The 26921-nt window shown below is 45.7% G+C and overlaps 1 pseudogene; it reads right to left on the reverse strand.

Moving 5' to 3' along the window:
* Positions 1 to 20396: 20396 nt before the first annotated feature.
* On the reverse strand, positions 20397 to 20515 carry LOC134933321 (5S ribosomal RNA; annotated as a pseudogene).
* Between the last annotated feature and the right edge of the window lie 6406 nt (positions 20516 to 26921).

The following is a 26921-nucleotide window of genomic DNA, read 5'->3' on the forward strand; positions in this document are numbered from 1 at the left end:
GGAAGCACAGGATGCTTGCAGGGACGAGGGAGCTCTGGATCATAGCTTCCACAGGAGAAACGAAGATACTCAGGCATCGGATCTCTGCCTGGTATCTGATTTTAAATTCCCCGCCCTAGCCTGATTGGCGGAGCAGGCAGGTGACGTCAGACCTGCTCCGCCTCCTTGCCCTCGCTTGTGATGGCGGCGTCCTTGCTTCCGGGAAGCCGCCGGAGAGCAGCGCCGACCCGCCGCTGAAGCCGGAGACTGACAGGGGAAGAGAGGCGCCGGGCAGACCAGGCCACCCGCAGGGACAAGCGCGGTCGCCGCTGCCCGAGGTTCGTGACAGTACCCCCTCCTCCAGGAGTGGCCCCTGGACACTTCCCGGGCTTAGTCGGATGTCTGGAGTGGAAGATCCGAATCAGACGAGGAGCCGTTACTTCAGTAGCCCCAATCCAACTTCTCTCCTCAGGTCCATAACCCTTCCAGTCCACCAAGTACTGTAATTTTTTATGAAGATAACGAGAGTCCAGAATAGCTTTGATTTCAAACTCCGCTCCAGCTTCTGCCACTACGGACGTTGGCCTTGGGAGTGCTGAGTGGAACCGATTCAGTATGAGGGGACGGAGTAGAGAAACATGGAAGGCGTTAGGTATGCGAAGATGGGCAGGCAAACCCAGTTTACAGACCACAGGATTTAAGACTTGTAGCACAGGGTAAGGACCGATGAACCTTGGAGCGAATTTCATGGTGGGCACCTTCAACCGGAGATTCCGTGTGGACAGCCATACCCTGTCCCCAACTTTATATTGAGGTGCGGCTTGCCGTTTCTTATCTGCAAAGAACTTGTACCGAACAGAAACCTGCTTAAGATTAGCATGAACCTTTCTCCAAATTTGTCCAAAGTGTCGTAGAGTGGACGCTACAGCAGGAACCTCTATTATCGGAAGGCTTGGAAATTCCGGAACACGGGGATGGAACCCGTAGTTGACGAAAAATGGAGATTCCCCAGTGGAAGAATGAAACAAATGGTTATGGGCAAACTCCGCCCAAGGCAACAACTCCACCCAGTTGTCCTGTGAAGGAGAGAGATACAACCGAAGAAAAGTCTCTAGATCTTGATTGACTCGTTCCGTTTGTCCATTTGTTTGGGGGTGATAAGCCGACGAAAACTTAAGTTTAATGTGTAGAGTTGAACAAAGGGCTTTCCAAAACCTGGCGGTGAACTGTACTCCACGGTCAGAAACAATCTCTTGTGGCAACCCATGCAAACGAAAATGTTCTCGGATAAACAATAGAGCCAGTTTCGGTGCTGTCGGGAGACCAGTCAAGGGCACAAAGTGTGCCATCTTCGAAAAACGGTCAACGATAACCCAAACGGTGTTGCAACCCTTGGAACAGGGCAAGTCAGTGATGAAGTCCATGGAAATGTGAGTCCAGGGTCTCACAGGGATAGGCAGAGGACGAAGTAACCCTGCAGGAGGCAGACGAGGAGATTTATGTTGTGTACATTGGGGACATGAATTAACGCAATCTTGTACATCCTTCCTCATGGTGTTCCACCAGTAAGACCTTTGCAGAAACTTGTACATCTTCTGAGCGCCGGGATGACCGGAAAACTTGGAGTTATGGACCCACAGTAGTATTCCTGGGCGGAATCTAGCTGGCACGGACATTCTTCCAGGAGGAGGAGCTGGAGTAGTTAAAGCAGCAGAGACAGAAACTGGATTCAGAATTAAACCCCGCTCCGGAGGTTCATCCTCGTCTGTGGGAACCTGTGAACGGGAAAGCGCATCTGCTTTAATATTGAGAGTCCCGGCACGGTACTTGATAATGAACGAGAATCGGGAAAAGAAAAGTGCCCATCTCGCCTGGCGAGGATTCAAACATTGTGCGGATTTGATGTACAGTAAATTCTTGTGATCCGTGTAGATGGTAAACACATGTTTAGCCCCTTCTAGAAGATATCTCCATTCTTCCAAGGCAGATTTGATTGCCAAGAGTTCCTGGTCTCCAATAGAGTAATTTCGTTCGGCTGGAGAGAATTTACGAGAGTGGAAGCCACACGGATGTAATTTCTTATCAGAGGAATGCTGGGAGAGGACAGCCCCCACCCCGACTGAAGATGCATCAACTTCTAAGAAGAAGGGTTCCTCGAAATTTGGTTGTTGGAGAACTGGAGCCGTCATGAAAGCTAACTTTAAGCGAGAAAAAGCTACAATGGCTTCCGGAGGCCACAAACTAGGATTAGAACCCTTTCTCGTCAGGGCAGTAATGGGTGCAACAATGGTGGAGAAACCTTTAATGAATTTCCTGTAGTAGTTCGCAAAGCCCAGGAACCTTTGTATTGCTTTCAGGGAAAGAGGCTGAGTCCAATCACGAATGGCCGACAACTTTTCCGGATCCATGCGAAGCTCCGTCCCCGAGATGACATAACCGAGGAACGGAATAGATGTTACTTCAAAGGTACATTTGGAAAGCTTGGCGTAGAGATGATTCTCTTGTAAACGGTGTAGCACCTCTTTGACTTGAGTCCTGTGTTCGACAAGATTCTTGGAAAAAATCAGTATGTCGTCCAGATATACCACAACGCTCTGATACAGCATATCACGAAAGATTTCGTTGACGAATCCCTGGAAAACCGCGGGAGCATTACTAAGACCAAACGGCATCACCAAGTATTCGTAATGCCCATCTCGGGTATTAAAGGCAGTCTTCCATTCATCCCCCTCTCGGATGCGTATAAGATTATAAGCTCCTCTCAAGTCGAGTTTTGAAAAAATGCGGGCACCACGAACCCTATCAAATAACTCTGTGATTAGTGGCAAGGGGTATTTATTCTTAATAGTAATGTCGTTTAGGCCGCGGTAGTCGATGCATGGTCTCAACCCCCCGTCCTTTTTCTTCACGAAAAAGAAGCCTGCACCAGCAGGGGAGGAAGAGGGGCGAATGAATCCCTTGAGCATATTGGACTTAATATACTCCGACATGGCTTGAGTCTCGGGAAGAGACAGAGGATATGTGCGACCACGAGGTGGCGTCTTCCCTGGGACAAGGTCAATAGGGCAGTCCCAAGGCCTGTGAGGTGGTAACAGGTCAGCAGCTTGTTCCGAAAATACGTCCTTGTACCCTTGATATGCCTCCGGAATGTGCTCTTCATCCGTTTTGGAGGTAACACGGAGCGGACAAACAGGAGTAAGACAATTAGTGTGACAAAAGGAACTCCAGGACAGAATTTGTGACGACTTCCAGTCGATGTGGGGGTTATGACTTTTCAGCCAAGGCATTCCAAGAACCAGATCATGGGGCATTTCTGGGATTACCAAGAGTTCCAAATCTTCCTGATGTAGAGCCCCGACCCGCAGCTTAACTGGCCCCGTGCGCCACATTATGAGACCTTTGGAAATTCTAGTCCCGTTGATAGCCGTCAGTGAAATTGGCCGCTCGATAGGCCGTAACTTTAAACCCAAACTTTGGGCACAGAAGGAAGAAACGAAGTTCCCTGCAGCTCCGGAATCCAATAGGGCTTCACAAGACCTGGAGACTGAATTGGAGACTAGAGTTACTGGAAGCAAGCAGTCCGAAGTTGGAGAAACTTTTGTCGTAACTCCCAGCTTGACTCCTCCGGAACAAGCTAGGTCTGCCCGTTTCCCGGACGGACTTTACAAGATTTAAGAAAATGATCTGCGGCTCCACAGTAAAGGCAGAGTTTACCCTCACGACGACGCTGTCGTTCTTCCGGAGACAGTCGGGAGCGGTTAATTTGCATGGGCTCATCTGAGCTAGGTGAGGCCACCGGCCTAGGAGTAGGATTCCGGAACCTGGAACGATCCGAACGGTTACGTTCTCTTCCACGCTCCTGCATCCGAAGATCCACCTTGACGCAAAGGGAAATCAAATCTTCTAATGGATCCGGCAGATCTCTAGTAACCAGCTCGTCTTTCAGCCGGTCGGAAAGACCGTTCCAGAAGGCAGCTCTCAGGGCATCATTATTCCAGCGTAGTTCGGAAGCAATGGTCTGGAAATGAACCACGTACTGGCCCACGGAACGGGCGCCCTGCCGAACACGGAGCAAATCGGAAGAAGCAGTGGTCATTCTGCCGGGCTCGTCGAAAATCCTTCGAAAGGACGAGATGAAGTTGGTGTAGTTGGAAACCATGGGATCAGATCGTTCCCATAATGGAGACACCCAATCCAAAGCAGAACCTTCCAACAGAGAAATAATATATGCTACCTTGGACCGGTCTGTAGGAAAGTTGTGTGCAAGTAGCTCGAAATGTACCTCGCACTGGTTCAAGAAACCACGACAATTTTTGGGATTCCCATTATAGCGGGACGGAGTAGGCAACTGAAGGCGTGGAGTGACACCGGCCGATGGTTGAACATTGCTGGCAACGGCAACTGGTGCGACTGCTGGAACAGGGGCCGGAATTACTGAGGCCAGAGACGCCTGAATCTGATCCAGACGCCCGGACAACTGCTGGAGGTACTGCATCACCTGACCTTGTGCTGCTTCCTGACTTTGCACTCGAGAAGCCAGGTTCTGGATGGCACTAGAGTCCGTGTTCCGATCCCCCGAGTCCATGAGGCCTGAGTATACTATCACTGACCTGGTTTGGGAGTGTTGTGGACTCGGGGCTTCTTCCGATGACCGGGAAGAGGAACCGCCACTGGGTCGTAGTAGAGATGGCCGGATGTAGGTCTTCCTCATGCAGGACTAAGACGGCAGGCGGGAGGCCCAGAGGAATTCTTGTAGGTCTCCTGTAAGACAAGACTTGTAGAAATAATGAAGGCTGGGGTACTGAGATATTGGAGACACTGTGGTATTGGAGGCACTGAGGTACTGGGAGTACAGGGAGTGCTGGGAGGCCCTTGGAGGCACGGAGGTGCTTGGAGGCACGGAGGTGTTTGGAGACACCGAGGTGTTTGGAGGGACGAGGTGCTTGGAGGCACGAGGTGCTTGGAGACACGGAGGTGCTTGGAGGCACGGAGGTGCTTGGAGGCACGGAGGTGCTTGGAGGCACGAGGTGCTTGGAGACACGGAGGTAACTGGAGGCACGGAGGTGCTTTGAGGCGCGGAGGTGCTTGGAGGCACGAGGTGCTTGGAGGCACGGAGGTGCTTGGAGGCACGAGGTGCTTGGAGACACGGAGGTAACTGGAGGCACGGAGGTGCTTGGAGGCACGGAGGTGCTTGGATGCACGAGGTGCTTGGAGACACGGAGGTAACTGGAGGCACGGAGGTGCTTTGAGGCGCGGAGGTGCTTGGAGGCACGAGGTGCTTGGAGGCACGAGGTGCTTGGAGGCACGGAGGTGCTCGGAGGCACAGGATGCTTGGAAGTACAGGTTGCTTGTAGGCACAGGATGCTTGGAAGCACAGGATGCTTGTAGGCACAGGATGCTTGGAAGTACAGGTTGCTTGTAGGCACAGGATGCTTGGAAGCACAGGATGCTTGTAGGCACAGGATGCTTGGAAGTACAGGTTGCTTGTAGGCACAGGATGCTTGGAAGCACAGGATGCTTGCAGGGACGAGGGAGCTCTGGATCATAGCTTCCACAGGAGAAACGAAGATACTCAGGCATCGGATCTCTGCCTGGTATCTGATTTTAAATTCCCCGCCCTAGCCTGATTGGCGGAGCAGGCAGGTGACGTCAGACCTGCTCCGCCTCCTTGCCCTCGCTTGTGATGGCGGCGTCCTTGCTTCCGGGAAGCCGCCGGAGAGCAGCGCCGACCCGCCGCTGAAGCCGGAGACTGACAGGGGAAGAGAGGCGCCGGGCAGACCAGGCCACCCGCAGGGACAAGCGCGGTCGCCGCTGCCCGAGGTTCGTGACAGTGAGCAACAATGGTGTTCCAGCCAAGAAATACAGTGAGGAATATGCAAACATAGCTTACTGTGAACCCCAAAACATACAGGAAGCAAAGTCAAGCAGTGATTGGACAGAGTGGAAGTCAGCAATTGATACAGAGCTGTCAGCACTGGATGATAACAGTACATGGACTGTAGTTGATAGGCCAAGCAACCGTAAAATGATCAAGAACAAGCGGGTCTTTTGCAAGAAGTTAAATGCAGATGGGACAATTGCTCGTTACAAAGCCCGCCTTGTTGCCAAGGGATATACCCAAAGGTCCGGAATCGATTACGTAGATGATCTACTACTTACTACTGGCAGGCCAAGAGAAACACATCACTGATGTAAAACACCAGCTAAAGCAAAGGTTCAAGTTAAAGGATCCAGGCCAGCGGTTGCCAACCCGTCGCTCGCGAGTGACGGGTAGCTCGACACCGCTTTTTCAGTAGCTTGATGCGGCGGCGATGGCGCTGGGTGCATATTAATATGGTGCCGGCCGTCAGCCAATCAGAGCACGTCAGCTCCTGAATGGCTGGCGGTTCGCACCATATTTCAAATGGCTGCGTGGCAGGAGACGTCAGTGCCGGTCGGAGCAGGAGCCTGAGGCACACCATGTGCTGTGCTCTCCTCTCCAGACGCACATAAGCAAGCGGCAGCTGCGGGGGGCAGTACTACTTGTATCTGGTGAGTATTACTTGTATCTGGCACTCGAGGGGGTGGCTTATTTGTGTATCTGGCACTGCAGGAGGGGGCATTATTTGTGTATCTGGCACTGCAAGGGGGGGCATTATTTGTGTATCTGGCACTGCCGGGGGGGGGGCATTATTTGTGTATCTGGCACTGCAGGGGACGCATTATTTATGTATCTGGGACTGCAGGAGGGGACATTATTTGTGTATCTGGCACTGCAGGGGGGGGGGGCATTATTTGTGTATCTGGCACTGCAGGAAGGGGCATTATTTGTGTATCTGGCACTGCTGGGGGACATTATTTGTATATCTGGCACTGCTGGGGGACATTATTTGTGTATCTGGCACTGCTGGGGGACATTATTTGTATATCCGGCACTGCTGAGGGACATTATTTGTGTAACTGTCACTGCAGGAGGGGGCATTATTTGTGTATCTGGCACTGCAGGATGGGGCATTATTTGTGTATCTGGCACTGCAGGGGGGGCATTATTTGTGTATCTGGAACTGCAGGGGACATTATTTGTGTATCTGGCACTGCAGGATGGGGCATTATTTGTGTATCTGGCACTGCAGGAGGGGTCATTATTTGTGTATCTGGCACTGCAGGGGGGGCATTATTTGTGTATCTGGAACTGCAGGGGGCATTATTTGTGTATCTGGCACTGCAGGATGGGGCATTATTTGTGTATCTGGCACTGCAGGGGGGGCATTATTTGTGTATCTGGAACTGCAGGGGACATTATTTGTGTATCTGGCACTGCAGGAGGGGGCATTATTTGTGTATCTGGCACTGCAGGTGGGGGCATTATTTGTGTATCTGGCACTGCAGGGGGGCATTATTTGTGTATCTGGAACTGCAGGGGACATTATTTGTGTATCTGGCACTGCAGGGGGGGCATTATTTGTGTATCTGGAACTGCAGGGGACATTATTTGTGTCTGGCACTGCAGGAGGGGGCATTATTTGTGTATCTGGCACTGCAGGAGGGGGCATTATTTGCGTATCTGGCACTGCAGGAGGGGGAATTATTTGTGTATCTGGCACTGCGGGGGGGGGGGGGGGGGGGGCATGATTTGTGTATCTGGCACTGTAGGGGGGGCATTATTTGTGTATCTGGCACTGCTGAGGGACATTATTTGTATATCTGGCACTGCTGGGGGACATTACTTGTGTATCTGGCACTGCTGGGGGGGCATTATTGTTGCAAGGCCACATCCACTTTTCTGAGGCCATACCCACTTTCACGGGAATGCATGCACATTGGGGGGGAGGGGGGAGGGGGGAGCTCTTCCAGAGGTTTTATTTTCCGAAAGTAGCTCACACCCCAATTAAGGTTGGAGACCACTGATCTAGGCCCTGCAAATCATTTGTTAGGCATGAGGATTGTACAAAATCTAAAAGAAGGGACTGTTACAATTGATCAACAAACATATATTGAGGCAATACTTTCCAAGTATGGAATGTCTGATGCAAAACCAGTAAACACTCCCATTGACAAAGGTGTAAAAATGGTAAAGGCCATGTCACTAAGCAGCCAGGAAGAGATAGAGGAAATAAAAGAGATTCCTTATCAGAATGCCGTTGGTAGCTTAATGTACACAAGTATTGGGACATCACACATGCAGTAAGTCGTTACAAGTCAGTTTGCAATAAATCCTGGGAGGCAACACTGGAATGCAGTTAAAAAAATTTTTAAGATACCTTAGAAGGTACAAGTTCACTAAAGTTGGGATTTACAGAGTCTAAAGATTCTACCTTAAAAGTTTTCTGTGATGCCGACTGGGGGTCAGATGAGGATGACCGTCGTTCCTACACAGGGTATCTGTTTGCATTGGCAGGTGCAGCAGTCAGCTGGGCGAGCAGGAAGCAACCCACAGTTGCCTTTTCCACTACAGAAGCGGAGTATATGTCACTTACAGGAACATCAAAGGAAGCACTATGGATAAAGGAGACTTTGTGTGAATTAGGTCTTTTTTGTCACAGTGAGACCATCAACATTGCGTCTGATAACAAAGGAGCAATAGATTTGTCATCTAGCACCAAAAATTATGGACTGTCTAAACATATTGCCATAAGACATCACTTCACTCGTAAATTAGAACTGCCTCAGCAACCACTTAACCCCCCAGTATTGACTGTTCCAGGGCCTCAGTAGTGGCAAAACAGTGACGGGTCTGGCTGTGCTTCTATGGCGGCACACCTGGAAACTGCTCTGGGCACAGTGGTTGAAAAACACTGGTCGAGTGTTTATTCTCTAGTGCTGGAGCATCAGGGAGGCGAAGACTGATGACACAGTTCCTCCTGCAGTGAAGAGAGAGACACAGTTCCTACTGCAGTAGAGAGAAAGAGACGGTTTCTCCTGTAGCATGTGTCGCACTGCCTGAGCAGGATGGAGAGCAGTGGGCGGTATGTGTTCCTTTCAACAGGAGTCAGTCTGCATGGACGTGCAGCCTTCCATTCCATACTGTCAGAGCCACTACCTTACCAAAGCCGCATGACGTATAGCAATAAGTACCACGCTTTCACTGTACCAGCCTCAGGGCTGAATTAACAATGGGGCGGATGGAGCTGCAGCTCCAGGCCCCCCATTGAAAATAGGCCCACAGGAGCCAATGCGGTGCAGCAAGTGTTGACAGGAAAAAAATAATCCTGTCACCACCAGCAGCTCACCGCACTCACCTTCCAAGGTGCCCAACGTAGCACCAGCTGGCCACTGTGCATAACACCCCATGGCTAGCTTGTCAGTCTGACACTCTGCTGCGCTGCTGCCCAGACCCGCCGGAACTCAGCCCGCCCCCCCTGGTTTCATTGAAGCTCCGCCCCCAGATCAATCAGAAGCTCTGTCTTCATACTAGCTCTGCCCCTGATCCTGTCTAAGCTCCGCCCCCAGACCCACCGAAGCTCCGCCCCCCCACCAGTCCGGAGCTTGTCCTCATACCACTTGAAGCTCCGTCCCATATCTGTTGAAACTCCGCCCACAGACCAATCCAACGCGTCATCCTCATGCCACAACAGACAAAAGCTCCGCTCTCTGGCCTGTCTGAAGGACCTCTGTGAGGAGAGGTGGGTTTTGGATTGCACAGTGCATGCAGCGGACGTGCAACACCTTAATAGGGGCAGAGCACACCAGGCCCGGAGGTCACCCTCTTCCCATATTTCAGTAAGTGATCTGTGTCATTAGGTGTATTTGTCTGTGTGTGTCAGTAAGTAATGCCTGTCAGTAAGTGATCTGTGTCAGTAGATGTATTTGGCAGTGTGTGTCAGTAAGTAATGTCTGTCAGTAAGTTTGTTTGTCAGCAAGTGGTCTGTGTCAGTAAGTATTGTCTGTCAGTGAGTGGTCTGTGTCAGTAAGTGTGTGTGTCAGTAAGTAATCTCTGTCAGTAAGTGATCTGTGTCAGTAGGTGTATTTGTGTGCGTGTCAGTAAGTAATGTCTGTCAGTAAGTGGTCTGTCAGTAGGTGTATTTGGCTGTGTGCGTGTCAGTAAGTAATGTCTGTAAGTAAGTGGTCTGTGTCAGTAAGTTTGTCAGCAAGTGGTCTGTGTCAGTAAGTGTATCTGTGTGTGTCAGTAAGTAATGTGTGTCAGTAAGTAATCTCTGTCAGTAAGTGATCTGTGTCAGTAGATGTATTTGTGTGTGTCAGTAAGTAATGCCTGTCAGTAAGTGGTCTGTGTCAGTAAGTAATCTCTGTCAGTAAGTGATCTGTGTCAGTAGATGTATTTGTCTGTGTGTCAGTAAGTAATGCCTGTCAGTAAGTGGTCTGTGTCAGTAAGTAATCTCTGTCAGTAAGTGATCTGTGTCAGTAGGTGTATTTGTGTGCGTGTCAGTAAGTAATGTCTGTCAGTAAGTGGTCTGTCAGTAGGTGTATTTGTCTGTGTGTGTGTCAGTAAGTAATGTCTGTCAGTAAGTGGTCTGTGTCAGTGTGTCTGTCAGCAAGTGGTCTGTGTCAGTAAGTGTATCTGTGTGTCAGTAAGTAATGTCTGTCAGTAAGTGGTCTGTGTCAGTGTGTCTGTCAGCAAGTGGTCTGTGTCAGTAAGTAATGTCTGTCAGTATAAGTGGTCTGTGTCAGTAGGTGTATTTGTCTGTTTGCGTGTCAGTAAGTAATGTCTGTCAGTAAGTGGTCTGTGTCAGGTGTATTTGTGTGTGTCAGTAAGTAATGTCTGTCAGTAAGTAATGTCTGTCAGCAAGTGGTCTGTGTCAGTAAGTGGGTGTGTGTCGGTAAGTAATGTATGTCTGTCAGTAAGTGGTGTGTGTGTGTGTGTGAGTAAGTTTGTCTGTGTGTGTCAGTAAGTAATGTCTGTTAGTAAGTGGTCTGTGTCAGTAAGTTTATTTGTCTGTGTGTGTGTCAGTAAGTAGTGTCTGTCAGTAAGTGGTCTGTGTCGGGTAAGTTTGTCTGTGTGTGTGTATCAGTAAATAATGTCTGTCAGTAAGTGGTCTGTATCAGTAAGTTTCTGTTTTGTGTGTGTCAGTAAATAGTGTCTCCGTAAGTGGTGTGTGTCAGTAAGGCCCTTACTGACAGACACACCACTTCCTAACAGAATTACTGTAAGGGGTGTCTGTCAGTAAGTGTCTGTGTCAATAAGTGTGTATGTATGTGTGTGTCAATGTTTTGTCAGTAAGGAGTGGCTGTCAGTAAGGGGTATGTGTCAGTGAGTAGTGTGTGTGTTAGTGTGTCAGTAAGATGTGTCAGTAAGTGGGTCAGTGTCAGTGTGTATCATTTAGTGGAATCTGTGTTAGTAAGGATCTAAGAAGAAACACAGGGTGAGGGTTCTGCACTGGAATGCCCTATGGTTTCCTGTGACCTGCAACAGGATTTATACCAAGGGAAAAAAAATCACAAGTAAAGCCAACTACCATATAATTTTAATCGGGTTATCGTGGTGTCCCAGCTATTAGAGGTGTTGGCGGTGCACCCCAGAGTCAGATATAATAGAAACACAAAAGAGAAAGGAAAAAAGACTTTGTTGGGGGCACTCAGATCAAATTCAACAGTATGTTCATGTGATCAGAAGTTAAAACATAATCTTTATTTGGTTTTGGTTAAAAAATATAGTTTAAGCGCCTTTTATGCAGTTATATATATATATATATATATATATATATATGTGTATATAATGTGTGTGTGTGTGTGTGTGTGTATATATATATATATATATATATATGTGTGTGTGTGTGTATATATATTATATGTGTGTATGTATGTATGTATGTATATATATATATATATATATATATATATATATATATATATTAGAAACAAGCAAGGAAGACCCTAATTACACATATCAAATGTCCATCTGGATGTATTTCCTTAACGTCCACCATAAATCAGTGGATAGAAAAAACCTGTCAGTCTGATTCCTATTCACGTGTGACTCAATATTTTAATGGCTCCATGTTGCCATAATATACATTTTACATATTACGGATACCTGCAATGATGAGAGAGGGTCCGAAGGTAAAGAGAAGTTTAGTAAATAAAAGAGTTTAGAGAGAATACCTGTGTTATGTAAAAATTAATACAAGATCCACACAGTATAAACTTTCACCAATACTGAAAGGGGTATTAGCGGTTTGTACTTTCCAGGGAGAGCTGGAGCTCAGAACGCAGAGCCGGGTAGGCCCGTCGCACACAGTAGCGTATGGAGTGGGGTACCTGTCGCTGCCTGATAACGCGTTTCACCTCCACGGGCTTGTTCATATCATTGCAGGTATCCATAATGTGTAAAATGTATATTATGGCAACATGGAGCCATTAAAATATTGAGTCACACGTGAATAGGAATCAGACTGTGACAGGTTTTTTCTATCCACTGATTTATGGTGGACGTTAAGGAAAAATATCCAGATGAACACTTGATATGTGTAATTAGGGTCTTCCTTGTTTGTTTTCTTTTCTTTTATATATTACTGCATAAAAGGCGCTTAAACTAAAATTTTTAACCAAAACCAAAAAAGGTTATGTTTTAACTTCTTATCAAACAAACATACTATTGAATCTGAGTGCCCCCATAGCTGCACTATTAAGTGGTTGAAGGTAGGCACTAGCTATGTCCGTCATGGAGATAGCCACACCCTCTTATGTAGACCACACCCACACCACGTTGGCCACACCCCCACATCACTAGTCACACCGCCGCAGCACCAGTCACACATCCTGCCAAGGCACACAATAGGCCTTTCCTAAATTTCAGCTCCAGGCCCATCTGGACCTTAATCTGGCACTGACCAGCCTGTCATATATATGAGTGAGTTACTGCTGCTGCAGAACATCTTCCGCATTAACAAGTGTTGTCTTTGTATGTTAATAAACCAGCGTTCTGGTTAACTATCAATTGTGTGGATTAACATCACTATCAAACACCACAACACTCTGCAGGGCTGTTTCTAGCCAATTTGGCTCCCAGTGCGAGATTTAAAAATGCGCCCCCCCATGACATAAAAAAATGTGCCCCCCCCCCCCACACACCTAGATAAAAAACAACAACTTGCGCGTGCACCCGGCAAGGGGGCGTGGCCTCATCTAAATGGGTGTGGCCACGTCTGAAAAGACTACCTCACAATCCAGTTTTTGACCCTGCTCCAACAGATCACGACCACCACAGGAAAAAATAATTCTACCATATTAAGCCCCACACAGTAATGCCCCCTGCACCATATAATGCCACACACCGCAATGCCCTTGATACATTAAATCCCCACACTACGGCAGGCAAGAGTCCCCATTTCACACATTACGGCAGGTGTCCCCATTTTACACATTGAGAGAGAGAGAGAATACTTACAGAGGCGACTACCGCTCTTCGGCCCGCCTCACCAGTCGCTCCTCGCGCCAGCCTTTCCCTCTTCCTAACTTGAATCCCCCTCTGTACTGTGCTCGGGGGGGGGGGGGGAAGTTTTGCGTAGTGACGGGGTTGCGTCGTGACGTAACGACGCAACCGCGTCATTCCGTGAAACTCCGCCCCCCGAGCGGGTTACTAGGGGAGAAATAGGAGGGGGAAGCAGGGAGCCACAGTTAGTGCCGCGGTGGGCGCCCAGTGCGGTTGCACTGCTCGCCTGCCCCAAGAAACGGCCCTGACACTCTGCCAACATTTTCAAGATAATCCAAACAAACAGTGCTCACCTTAATATACCCACACCCTCACCATGTGAAGAGACTGAAAGCGCGGCATTCAGTTTTTCCACATGGTAAAGGTGTGGGTATATTAAGGTGAGCACTGTTTGTTTGGATTATCTTGAAATCAGTTTGGATATAAACTGAAACCTTGACAAATAGAGGCTTGTGTTCTATTATTGATGCTCTGAGTGCCGCACCCTGGGGGGATTTTGTGAGTACTGTACTTGTGCTTGCACCGGGCCAAGTTATTTGAGTGCCGGACCTGTGGATCTGTATATATATATATATATATATGCACAAATCAGCCATTTACAATGCATCCGGAAAGCATTCGCAGTGATTCACTTTTTTCACATTTTGTTATGTTGCAGCCTTATTCCAAAATGGAAAAAAATCATTTTCTCCCACAAAATTCTACACCCATTACCCCATAATGGCAACGTGAAAAAGTTTTGAGATTTTTGCAAATTTATTAAAAATAAAAAACTAAGAAATCACATAGAGTCAACTAGAGTACACTGCTAATAATATATATAGTATAAATAAGGAGCCAAACAGATAAGAAGCCTGTGTATTACTGCTGTGCTGCATCAATACAAAGAGCCAAGCACGGCAGAATCTATGTAAGCTGTTTCATCATCATCAGCATAGGTACTGTAGCTATTACTCCAATGTCCAGGGAAAGTCTCTACCTGTGATTATTTCACTGTGCTCTGCAGCTGTATTTATAGAGCTGGGTGATTCATTCAGTTACTTTCACTTTTACACAAATATTCAAATCAGATAACTTCATGTTCACATTATTTCTGGAAATCACAGTTACAGTATGTAATGTTACATAATCATCCATCATCATTTTGAAACTGAAAGATACAGTTGTTTTAGAGAGGTACCACAACAAACCTGCCAAGAGAGGGCCGACCACCAAAACTCACAGAGCGGGCAAGGAGGGCATTAATCAGAGAGGCAGCACAGAGACCAAAGGTAACCCTGAAGGAGCTGCAGAGTTCCACAGTAGAGACTGGTGTATCTGCGCATGTGACCACAATAAGCCGTACACTACATAGAGCTGGGCTTTATGGAAGAGAGGGTAGAAAAAAGCCATTACTTAGTGTTAAAAATAAGAAGGCACGTTTTGAGTTTGCCAAAAGGCATGTGGACGACTCCCCAAATGTATGGAGGAAGTGTGATACCCTAGCAACGGCCCACGGAGAGAGAGAGGTGAGACGAAGAGCACCGGGACCCAGTAGTTTCCAGCCATTTTGGGAAGAGCGGGAACCCCTGGAGCGCCAGGGATTGGAGGAGAAGAGGCGCGAAAGGGGGGAAGAGGAGTTCACCACAAGGATAGAAGAGCGACGGGTCCGGTGCACGGGAAGGAGAGGCGCCGTGGATGTGACACAGGAGAAGCTGCTTCGGGGAGCGGAAAGGAAAGAAGCCGCCACGTGTAGTCAACAGGAAAAAGAGACGCGGCTGACCGCAGTGCTGGACGAGGCTCTGTTGCTGCACCCGTTAGGTGGTACACTCCCTGAAGAGAGAGACAGCCGCGCTGGAGAGACCCAGGACCTGACCGCTGCCAGCCGCCTGTCAGCCGCTGGAGGGAACCGCTAGCCGCAGCCCTGAAGGGACCTCCGAGCAGCTGGCTGTCATAGTGCTTGGAGCTGTATACCACCACCAGCCAGCCCAAGACTAAGGGTAAGCCACAGGGAACACCCAATGTAATGGGCACTGGGACAGTTAAGCCCTCACTTTCCTGCCCATCAGCTCTAATTAGGCCAAAGACTTTTAGCCTGGTCAGTATTAATAGTGTAACAGCAAGAGACACAAGAACTCTCCTAGTGTTTAACTGAGAGACAAGACAGGGACATGGTAATCAGGTCACAAACAGCCCGCAGTGCTGCCTCACAGTTAGTACATTCTGAGGATCCTGTCTGAGTTATCCCCAGTGATGACAGCCAAAGTTAGTGATCCATGCAGTCAGAGGTTGCTGGTGTTCTAAATACATTACATCCCTTATACCTGCCAGCGTTGCTCTTACCCAGTCATCTGGTCAGACCACTACTCCCTCTGGTTCTCAGTTGCAACCCCTCAAATAAGATCTCTGCCCGTGGAGTTGTCCAGGTACCGTCCAAGGAGGGGTATGACTCCCCAGGCTCTTGCAGCAAATATGGATCTCTCTGCTATACTGGGTGCCTGTGAAGATCCCTGTTCCCTAGTCCGTTATTATAATAGGGATGTTAAGGCTGCAATTGATATTATCGCCCCTGTGCGTATAAGACCTCGTAAACCACATCGTCAAGCTCCATGGTACGACAACAGTGTTAGTGAGCTCAAGAAAAGGGGGCGTAGACTGGAAAGACGATGGAGGAAGACTAACCTAGTGGATGACAAAATAAAACTAATAAAGCATAACGAAGAATATCAATCGACAATCACTCGCAAGAAATCACAGTTCCTGTCAAATGAGATCACAGCAGCAAACAATAGGCCAGCTCAACTTTTCCGCACAGTGGAGATGCTTTGCAAGCCAGCATGCCTGCAGACTGATGAGACCCTTTCCCAAGCAAGATGCAACGAGTTTGCAAACTTCTTTGCAGATAAAATATCCACCATCCGGGCTGGAATATCCACAGTGCCATCAAAGGAGAGCCAAACTACAAAGCCTGCCAATATAAGCTACCTGCCTTCATGGACCAGCTTTGACCCAGTGGATGTAAAGGACACTGCTGAAATTGCTCGGATTTTGCGTCCCACCACCTGTGGCCTGGACCCAGCCTCAACCAAGCTTCTAATAGGTTGTACGGATATAATCGGTCCTGTCTTTGCAAAAATTGTTCAATGCTCTTTGCAGACAGGCATTTTTCCTGGACCCCTAAAGGAAGCAATTGTTAGACCACTTCTTAAAAAACCTAATTTAGATCCCGACTGCATGTCCAACTACAGACCGGTATCAAACCTTCCTTTCCTAGGAAAGGTTATTGAGAAAGTGGTTGCAAATCAACTGGAAACTCGCCTGACAACCCATGATATTTATGATCCATTTCAATCAGGATTCAGGAGAAGACATAGCACTGAAACAGCCCTGGTGTGTGTGTTAAATGATCTTCTGATGGCAAAAGACAGAGGTGACTGTTCAATATTAATCCTTCTGGATCTCTCGGCAGCATTTGATACCGTGGACCACGGGCTTCTGATTGAGCGACTGATACACTTCTGTGGTCTGGATGGCACAGTCCTAAACTGGTTCAAATCATTTCTCACAGGCAGGTCACAGAGAGTATCATCTGGATTATACTCATCACCACCAGTGCCATTGCCATGTGGTGTCCCACAAGGTTCTATACTATCCCCCATGCTTTTTGCAGTATACATGCTCCCATTGGGCGAAATAATCAGGCGCCATGGCCTGGTCTACCACTGCTATGCAGATGATACACAACTGTACTTGTCCTTTGCTCCGGGCACTGATAACCCAGTAGCAACCCTGAATGGCTGTCTAGCTGAACTACAGGAGTGGATGAGTGCCAGCTGGCTACGACTGAACCCGGATAAAACAGAGGTCCTTATAATACGACCGCAACATCAAAGGACAAGACTGCAGCATAGCCAACCAACTGGACTTACACTCGGGGATTCAGAATTACAGACCAGTGATCATGTGCGGAATCTTGGCGTTGTCCTGGATGATGGCTTGACACTTAAACATCAGATATCAGCCACAATCAAATCCTCATTCTTTCACCTGAGGAACATAGCCAGAATCAAGCACCTAATTCCCTCAGATGATATGCCAAAAGTAATACATGCATTTGTATCATCTCGATTAGACTACTGTAATGCCCTCTACCTTGGTCTACCAGCAAAAGAATTGCAACGCTTACAGCTGGTGCAAAACACAGCTGCCAGGCTGTTAACCAACCTGCCCCGTTCCAGCCACATAACACCCATCCTCTACTCCCTTCACTGGCTGCCTGTAAGATGGCGAATCCTCTTCAAGATTGGCTTACTGAGTTTCAAAGCATTACATGACCAAGGCCCAAGGTACCTGAAACAGCTTCTGATCCCATACTGCCCCACTCGATTACTGCGATCTGTAGATGAAGGACTTTTAGCAGTACCTAGAATCTACCGTAATTCATCTGGGGGTCGAGCTTTTAGTCATGCGGCTCCGACTCTATGGAACTCACTTCCCAGCACAGTGCGAGAGGCCCCAACTATAGAATCCTTCAAAAGTAGACTCAAGACTTTCCTGTTTACTCAAGCATTTCCATAGTGTCTCTTTTAGTATCTTCATGCTTCTGTATTTTATGAAAAATGTACTTCATTATTTTTCTGTACTATATTATGCTGTGTATCTGTTAAGCGCCTTGAGTCCTATTGGAGAAAGAGCGCTATATAAATAAAATTATTATTATTATTATTATTACTTTCTTAGGTGCATGATCTGGTTTATTTATCTGCACTCCGTTGAACCATACTGTTTGCATATCATATTACAAAAGACAGACTCATTTGCAAAGCTTGTCCTGTCTGCTACAGAGACACTCGACAATTAAAACTGTACCTTGCCTTGGGAGAGGAAATTCACTGTAAGCTAACGTTTTTCCATAAACTGTCACTGCGCTGGCCTATGCCAATTACCACTTTTAGTTATCCGTAACTGATTTCTATATACAAAGTGACTTTTGTGATTCGTCTAAACCGATACTTGGACTTCTTAGGATTGTGTGTAAAGTCAGAGACTTCCTTATTTGAGTTCATACTCCACCTAGTGGCTCATTAGTATTCTGTTTGAATATTCCTGAACCAGCCTCGCTAAATGATATTTTGGGCTTTAATGTTCTAAAAAGCACTTATGTTGATATTGTGATACGTTTATGTCTACTATGCAAATGATATGCGATATTCGGTAATGTGTCTTTTTTTTAAAGTATGTCAGATTTACTAGCCAGTGACTTGAGTTACTTGAAACGGTGACTATCCTTTTTCCCTGTTTAATAAACTTGCTGTCACCATCAATTTGCATTTCCTTTATCCGTGGGGTCCTCCTTGGGGTGTCCATCCTCCTGTCACAGGCTCCGGCAGAAGAAGCTGTGAGAGTTCTGGAATCCGCAAGCGTCATCTGGAGAAAACAGGTACGACTCTAGACCATAACAGGGGTGATATTACAGAAGGTGATCTGGTCAGATGAGACTAAATTTGAACTTTTTGGCCACCAAGGAAAACGCTATGTCTGGCGCAAAACACAACACATCTTATCACCCCAAGAACAACATCCCCACAGTGAAACATGGAGGTGGCAGCATCATGCTGTGGGATGTTTTTCAGCAGCAGGGACTGGTAAACTGTTTTGAGTCGAGGGAAAGATGGATGGTGCAAAATACAGGGATATTCTTGAGCAAAACCTGTTTCAGTCTGTCTGTGATTTGAGACTGCGACGGAGGTTCACCTTCCAGCAGGACAATGACCCAAAACATACTGCGAATGGTTTAAGGGGAAACATTTTTTTTGAAAAATATATTTATTGGGTTTTTTCCACAAAAGACATAGAAAAAAAAATGCAGTACAGTACAATACAAAGTGCAGATGAAATATATACCTGGTACAGGTAGGCAACAGAGGGTAAAACTAAGCATTTGAGAACCACCACTGACGCCGTGGGTAAATTTAAACAGCGTGGGAAACCGTGTCAATGCAGCTGCACACCAACAGTAGTACATATTGTCAAAAGTCCAGACCCAAAGTGCAATAGACCATATAAAATCTGCACATTAATACATACTAACAAAATTAATAATACAGTAACAGAGAAAGAAAGAAAAAGGGCAGAACAACAGATACATGGATATGAATTAATAGGGAGGAGGAGGGGGGGGGATGCAGATGCTAAAACCTGTGAAGCACGGCACACACATAAGTAGCGAAGGGACCATCCCGCTCTGTGCCAATGGGAAGGGAACGAGTGTCACCTAGGGGCCAGAAGGGGATTATCACCAATAGAAATGCATAATTTGCAATAAGAATCCCAACTAAGGGAGTCAAATATTTTTAGAACGTGGAGTTGTTGGGGAGATCGAACAAAGAGAGCGACCGTGCACTGGTATATACTAAATTGCGAAAATTATTATAAGAAACCAAAAATTGGACAGTTATATTGTTGGAAAGGAGTAAATTAAACCTTTCAATTAAGGTCCCTATTGGTGGTGCGCCCAGAGCCAGAAAGCACAAGTACTAGCAAAGGGAGAGAAAGAAAGCTCTTGTGTGGGCGCACTCTTGGAAAAAAACAGAAAAAAAAAAAATATATTTTTTTTCTTATTCAGTTATTAGTAGAAAATGTTAAAATTTGTATTTATTGATCATAAATTAAAAAATTACCCCTCTATGATCCAAGGAAAAGTATAAGTATAGGAAAGACATGAGGAAATATAATATAATATAATATAAAAATGTTCTGGTCTGTTAATCACATGAGAAGGATTAGAAGGGTTGCAGACACTTAGTAGTCTAACACCCGTTTCTCCTGACCAGTACAGATAATCTGTATTAATGAGACCGACCAAGAAGGTCAAAATTTCTTGAAAAAAACCACTAAAATTGGGTTAATATCAAGCATTTGTTATTCACCTATTATTTGATGTTACGCAAAATTAGAAATATCTGTGTTGATATGACCTGAACGCAGAAAAAGTAAAGGAAGTTATTGAAAGAACAGGTAGTGGTGATACTGCTGTTGGTGTCCACCCTTCGGAAGAAGGGGAATAGTCCCTACTCTACAACACCAGGTATTCCCAGGGAGTCTCCTCTCAAGGTACTGACCCGGCCCAACGCTGTTTCGCTTCCAAGATCAGACGAGATCGGGCATTAGCAGCGTGGTGTGGTAGTAGAGAGGGTATCTACCAATGAGAGTGCACCTATATAGAGATGGTAGAGTAAAGATTTAGAAAGATAGTCATATAGTGTGTAGATCTGCTTTCCACGTTAGGCAGGGTGAAACAATTGTTACTCAGTGACAAGGTGCACCCTGGATCGTGAATGAGAGTCTACAGAAAATAGTAAGAAGTAAAAGGAAAAAAGGGTTTTAATACTTCTAGAATTATACTAGTGGTCGCTACCCTGGCGGGAGACCACGTCACAAAGTATACAGCGTCAGGTAAGTTAGTACATGTAAATATCATTCACATATATATTCCTTTTTTGAGCAAAGTATCACTGTTATAAAAAGCAACCTAACAGGCATAGCACACTGTATAGGAAGGAGAATAAATGATGTATAAATATTCTGCAATCTATGGGATATAGGGCTATATTATGCACAGAAAAAACAAATTAATTGGCTTGCAGTGTTAATTGATGTATCAAAAAGAAAAGTCACCTCTTGCAGTGATATTAGTCTGCAATGTGTGTGATTATTCTTATGCGAGAAAAGAATCTCAAATATATGCAGTATTAGATAGTGTACCAAGAAGTGGTAAGCATATATATTAATAATACTGGCATGCGATATATGGAATTATAATCCTGAAATATGTACAAAAAATCACAACTGCTTAAACGTGCAATGAATATGCCCAAAGCACCTATAGGGAATAGAATTCAAACTTCAATTGCAAATGAAAGATTGCAGCTAGAAAGGTGATACTCAAAATGTCCGGGTCAGGAGATAGGTGATAATGCAGGATCCTCCAAGGACAGGTCCCATGCTGTGATCCGTGGAAAACGCGTTTCGCCCGTTGGGCTTGTTCACTTCCGGGATCTCATGGTCGATACTGTGTGCAGGGTTTAAAAACCCTGCTAATGTTATGTAGCAGCCAATGGGTTATGCGTATCCAAATCGTAGTGGGGGAAGAGGTATAAAGGTTCCCATGGAGACGCGGGAGACCAAATGAAAAACGGGTTGGTGACGCATCCCAGCCAATCAGAGCATAGGTGCGTCAAATGACGTGATATATGGGCGGACTATGGGGGAGGCTCACGGGCATGGGTATTCTAATTTGGAGCAATGGGGAAGGTCTGGGAGCAGGGAGGACGATGGCGCCATGTTAGATATGGGATTGCCCAGAGTGTATCGTATTATTATCGAGCATACACTGGTAAAAAAGAAAGATATATAAAGGAAAAGATAATAAACCTTGATATTGAATCTACCAGTGCTAAATTGCTAACAAAGTATGATGAGAAAAGCATGATTAATTAAGTATGTAACACTGCGGAATGGGCGAAAAATATGGAATAGTCCATAGGCACCGAAAGCAATCAAGATAGTGATATATCTTGGTAAGTCAGGGTATTAGTACTACTTGTTCAAATGACTTGTGAAAAGTATGCTAGTATGTTGTTAAAATCATAAAGCCTGGCTCCATACTATGCAGGAGGAAGTTGATAACTGCATTAGATACTGTGGCGCCATATTGGAAAAGGGCAAAACTGCCAGAACTGATAAAATAAATACTGTTAAAAAGGAAAAAATAATAGAATATTGTTGAACACAGGGTATGTTGGTGTCCAGACTAGAGATGAAATCCCAGTGGTGCGTGAGCTATGACGCATCATGGGATGGGAAAATTTATGAGTGATGGTTACCTATTTTTTTCTCCAAAAAAATATATAAAAATAAAAAAATAAAAATATAAAATTAAAATGAAATAAGGAAATATATAATATTAAAACAAAAAAATATGCATAGATATATAAAATTATGTAGGCAAAGTGTAGAATCCAAAAGAGAGAGCGGAAAGGGAAGGGAAATAGGGGAGGAATGGAATAGGGACAAAAGTTGAGGAAAACAGTGCGATATGCCATTGAAACCAGGTGAAAAAAATATATATGAGAGGTTGAAAAAAATATAGTGTGTACTGGTATTTAGTGCTGAAAGGGTAGGGAAGAAGGGAGTGGGGGGTGGAAAAGGGGGGTGTTACTGATAACAGTGAGTTTAAGTGAAGGTCTGGGAAAATGGGTGCTAATGGAATAGGTGGGGATGTGGGTATGCTGGTTGCGTGAATGATGTTGGATTGTGCTAAATATGGTGGTGATATATGTTGTGGTATTTTTTTACATGGCACTAAAACAGTAAGGTGAATAGGATTAATATAAAAAAAAAAAAAAAAGAAAAAAAAGGGGGGGAGAGAAAAGAAAGGATATTATTGCATAAAAATTAAATCTCCAAAAGAAGGAGAGGAAAATGAAATGCTAAATGAAACACAAAAGGAGGATTAGATGTTGGGTGCACTGGGAATAGTTGAGTGTCACATGTATAAAGAGATAATGGGGGATAATTGAAAGAAGTGAGAAGGGGAACAGGGGAAGGTGTAGTGAAAAAATTAATTTGAAGAAACCTGCGGAAGGTGATAATATAGTGACGTAAAAAACCTATTGCAAAATATTGTGAATAAGTTGGTCATGCTGAGGGAAGGGAGATATTATTAAACGAAGAGAGAGGTTGGATATACTGTTTAAAATGATATGGAAGCATGTATGTATGGTATGTATTGATAATTGACAGTATGGAGTTATTGAGGCATGATGAGATGAAAAATGAAGGAAATATGTAGTAAAATAATGGAAATATAGAAGATATTGTAAATTAGAAAGATTATAAATATGCACCATAATTTATATTTTCATTCAGTCCAAATGGTCTGAGACTCCCAAGGCGAAAAATCCATTCGCTCTCTTTTTTGTATAATTCTTTAGTCATATCGCCTCCTCGTATGCCCAAGTTAATGCGATCTAGGCCAAAGACTTTCAATTCCTTAGTTGATCCATTGTGTTGATGGTGAAAATGTTTGGCAACCGTGGTAAGTTGTTTCATTCGTGCCAGATCCTTAGATGCATTTCGAATATTTCCAATGTGTTCCAGGACCCTCTCTTTCAATTTGCGTGTAGTCATGCCGACATATTTCACTTTACAACTGCAAGTGATGCAGTAGATTACTGCTTGTGTATTACAATTGAAAAAGTGACGTAGCTTGGTTAATTGGCCATATTTGTCTGTGACTGTGTTGGTTTGCAGTATGTGTATGCACAACTTGCATTGGCCGCACGGAAAAGATCCTGTTGTCACTGGCTTCCTGCGTGTTGAAGTTAGCAGATGGCTCCGAACTAATCGGTCTTTGATGTTCCTAGATCTGCGCCAGCTCATCTGTACCGTGGGGCCCAAAATGGGAGATAAATCCGGATCCATCTGAAGTATAGGAAGGTGTTTGGTTATGGCATCCTTGAGCATTCTCCATTCGGGGCAGAATGTTCCTATGAATCTGATAGTCTCTTCATTTTCTGGTGTTGCCTTCTTAGGACCAAAGATTAAGTGATCCCTCCTAATCGATGTGGTAGCCTGATAGGCTCGTTTGAGTGACCGTTTACTATATCCTCTGGCATGAAGTCGATTAGTAAGTTCCCAGCTCTTGGTTTTGTAGACGTGGTCCTCGGAGCAGTTACGCCTTAGCCTGAGATATTCACCTTTGGGTATATTCTCAATAGTCGGAGGGAAATGTGAACTAGTTTGGAGAAGGAGACTGTTGGTTGCAGTCTCCTTCCGGTATAGCTCTGTTTCCAAATAGCCCGTGTGAGATCTATAGATATCTAGGTCAAGAAACGGAACCCTGTCTGAGCTGATGGTGTGGGTCAGCCTGATATTCAAATCATTGGTATTAAGTAATCCAATGAATTCCATTAATAGATCCCTTTCTCCGTTCCAGATAACGAAAACGTCATCAATGTACCTCAACCACAATTCCACATGTATGGTGTATCTTTCATTTCCTGCGTTAAAGACATAAAAGTTTTCCCACCATCCCAAAAACAAATTGGCGTAAGTGGGAGCGCATGCTGCGCCCATTGCGGTTCCCCTTATTTGCAGGAAAAATTGATCCTGAAATACAAAGTAGTTTTTTGAAAGGACAAAATCAAGCAATAGCAGGAGAAAAGTCGAAAATCACTAGCTCCTCCTTGGTCCAAAAAAATATTTCACAGCTGTGATACCTTGGTGGTGATTAATGCTCGTGTAGAGTGCTTCTACATCTAAAGTTACCAATAGGAGATTTTCTTCACAGTGTATATTGTGAATTTTACGTAGTAAGTCCGCTGTATCCTGCAAATAAGAGGGTAGAGAAAGGACAAATTCACGAAGATGAAGATCTAAAAATCGACTTGGTTGTTCCAGGAGTCCACCGTTACCAGACATAATCGGTCTGCCAGGTGGTACAGAGGCATCTTTGTGTACTTTGGGAAGTAAGTAAAAGGTTGGTATTTTCGGATTCTGGGTTGTTAAATATTTTTTCTCTGGTTTAGTGATGGTGCCTTGTGTTGCCGCATGTTGTATTATAGAATTGTAAGAATTCCCAAATCTGGTGGTTGGGTCACTAAGAAGTTTCTTATAGCAGGAGGTGTTATGAAGTTGCCGGTAAGCCTCAGTGATATACATATCTCGTGGCCAAAGTACGATATTACCGCCTTTATCAGATGGTTTGAAGATGACATCATGCCAGGTTTCCAATTCCTGTAGGGCCTTGCGCTCATTGAATTTTAGATTGGAAGGGAAATTGTTAGGGTCTCCTGCCCTGTGCTGCCACGTCGTCATGGCAACCGGGAGACAAGTGCTAGTGGAGTAACCTGAGCGCAGCTGATACTCCGGTTCGGGTCTTTTGCTGTGCAGTGGTTATAGGCTCTGTGCACGGCAGGGGATCCGGTGCTGGTTTTTGTGCTCACAGTCTGTGAGGTCTGAGTGGGGCGTGGACAGCACCTGCTTTATAAGGCCTCTTTTCAGGGTAAGCAGATGCTGCTGAATCTTTGTTGGTTAGTCAGTTCATGAAAGTTAGCCAGTACTGTGTAGCTTTGTATTTGTTTGTTGCTTACTGCAAATAGGCCTGGGGATTTGGTATTACACTCTGCCAATCCAGACCTAGCAGTAAGACTGGAGTCAGTCGTTTAGCTTGCTGGGGTTCTGTTACTACTCTGTGAACTTAGCAAGTTTGCGGCTGTATTCTAAGACTTGCCTGTCTAATCCTGTCTCACTGTGCTAGGTGTCAGGGGTCAGTTTAGTGGCAGTAAGCTAAAACCTGTGCACTGCAAGTGAGAAATAGGATTGTGGAGACTCTCCTTGTGTCTGTCATTCCATCTCTGACCAAGGAGTTTACTGCCACACCCGTTGGTAACCCTTTAGGGTTTTGCTGTTGCCCTTAGCAACAGCATTTCGGGTTCTCTATGTATTAAAACACAACATCTTGCTTTTTCCATCTGTGCAGTTCTAATACAAGGGAGATACCCAGTTCCTTAGCCTCTGGGCTTCTCTGTTCACTTTGTGTGTATTTTGTTACCCTATTACCTTCTGTGTACGTTATGTCATATTCCCCAGTTTGTCTGTGAGTCCATTTGTTTTGCATAACAGTTCAAACACCAGTACATTCCTGCAGACACTGGAGTGCATAACAGTTCTGACACCAGTACTTTCCTGCAGGCACTGGTGTGCATAACATATTCAGCAGCCTAATACTCCTGTTGAAATTTTGTGGGAATATGGAGCATACCCCTCAAAATACGTTGCAACAGGTGGTCGATCAGGTGCAGGTCCTGACTCGACAATTTAATGATTTGTCCATTAAAATGCACACCTCCCAGGCTGCTGGTGGAGCTCCCGCAGCAGCAGCACCTGCAGGGGTTAAGGAGCCGAAAGTAAATCTCCCGGATCGTTTTTCTGGAGATCGCTCGCAGTTCTTTTGTTTCAAGGAGAGCTGCAAGCTATACTTCCGGCTTAGGCCTCAGTCTTCTGGGTCGGAGATTCAGCGGGTGGGCATAGTGATTTCCTTGCTACAAGGAGACCCACAGGTCTGGGCATATGGGTTGCAGCCTGACTGTCCGTCGCTTAAAAGTGTTGATGCTTTTTTTACGGCACTGGGCATGTTGTATGATGACCCTGACAAGACGGCCTCAGCCGAGGCTCAGATTTCGATCCTTAAGCAAGGGCGAAGGCCAGTTGAGGTTTACTGTACGGAGTTTCGGAGGTTGGCCCATGATACCCAGTGGAATGACCCAGCCCTGAGACACCAGTACCGAAGAGGTCTTTCTAACCAGATAAAGGACCAACTGGTACAATATCCCTTGCCTGATAGCTTGGATCAGCTCATGCAGTTATCCATCCGGGTGGATAGACGGCTGAGAGAGCGTAGGCTTGAAAGGGAGACTGAGATTTCCTTCCTTCCCAAGGGAACCTCAGACTCTGAGGAATTTTCTGAGGAGCCTATGCATTTGGGGCTACCCGCCTCTCCTCGCGTGAGAAGACGCGGAGGAGACAGCAGGGG

This window comes from Pseudophryne corroboree, chromosome 1, assembly GCF_028390025.1.
Source record: "Pseudophryne corroboree isolate aPseCor3 chromosome 1, aPseCor3.hap2, whole genome shotgun sequence".
NCBI lineage: Eukaryota > Metazoa > Chordata > Amphibia > Anura > Myobatrachidae > Pseudophryne > Pseudophryne corroboree.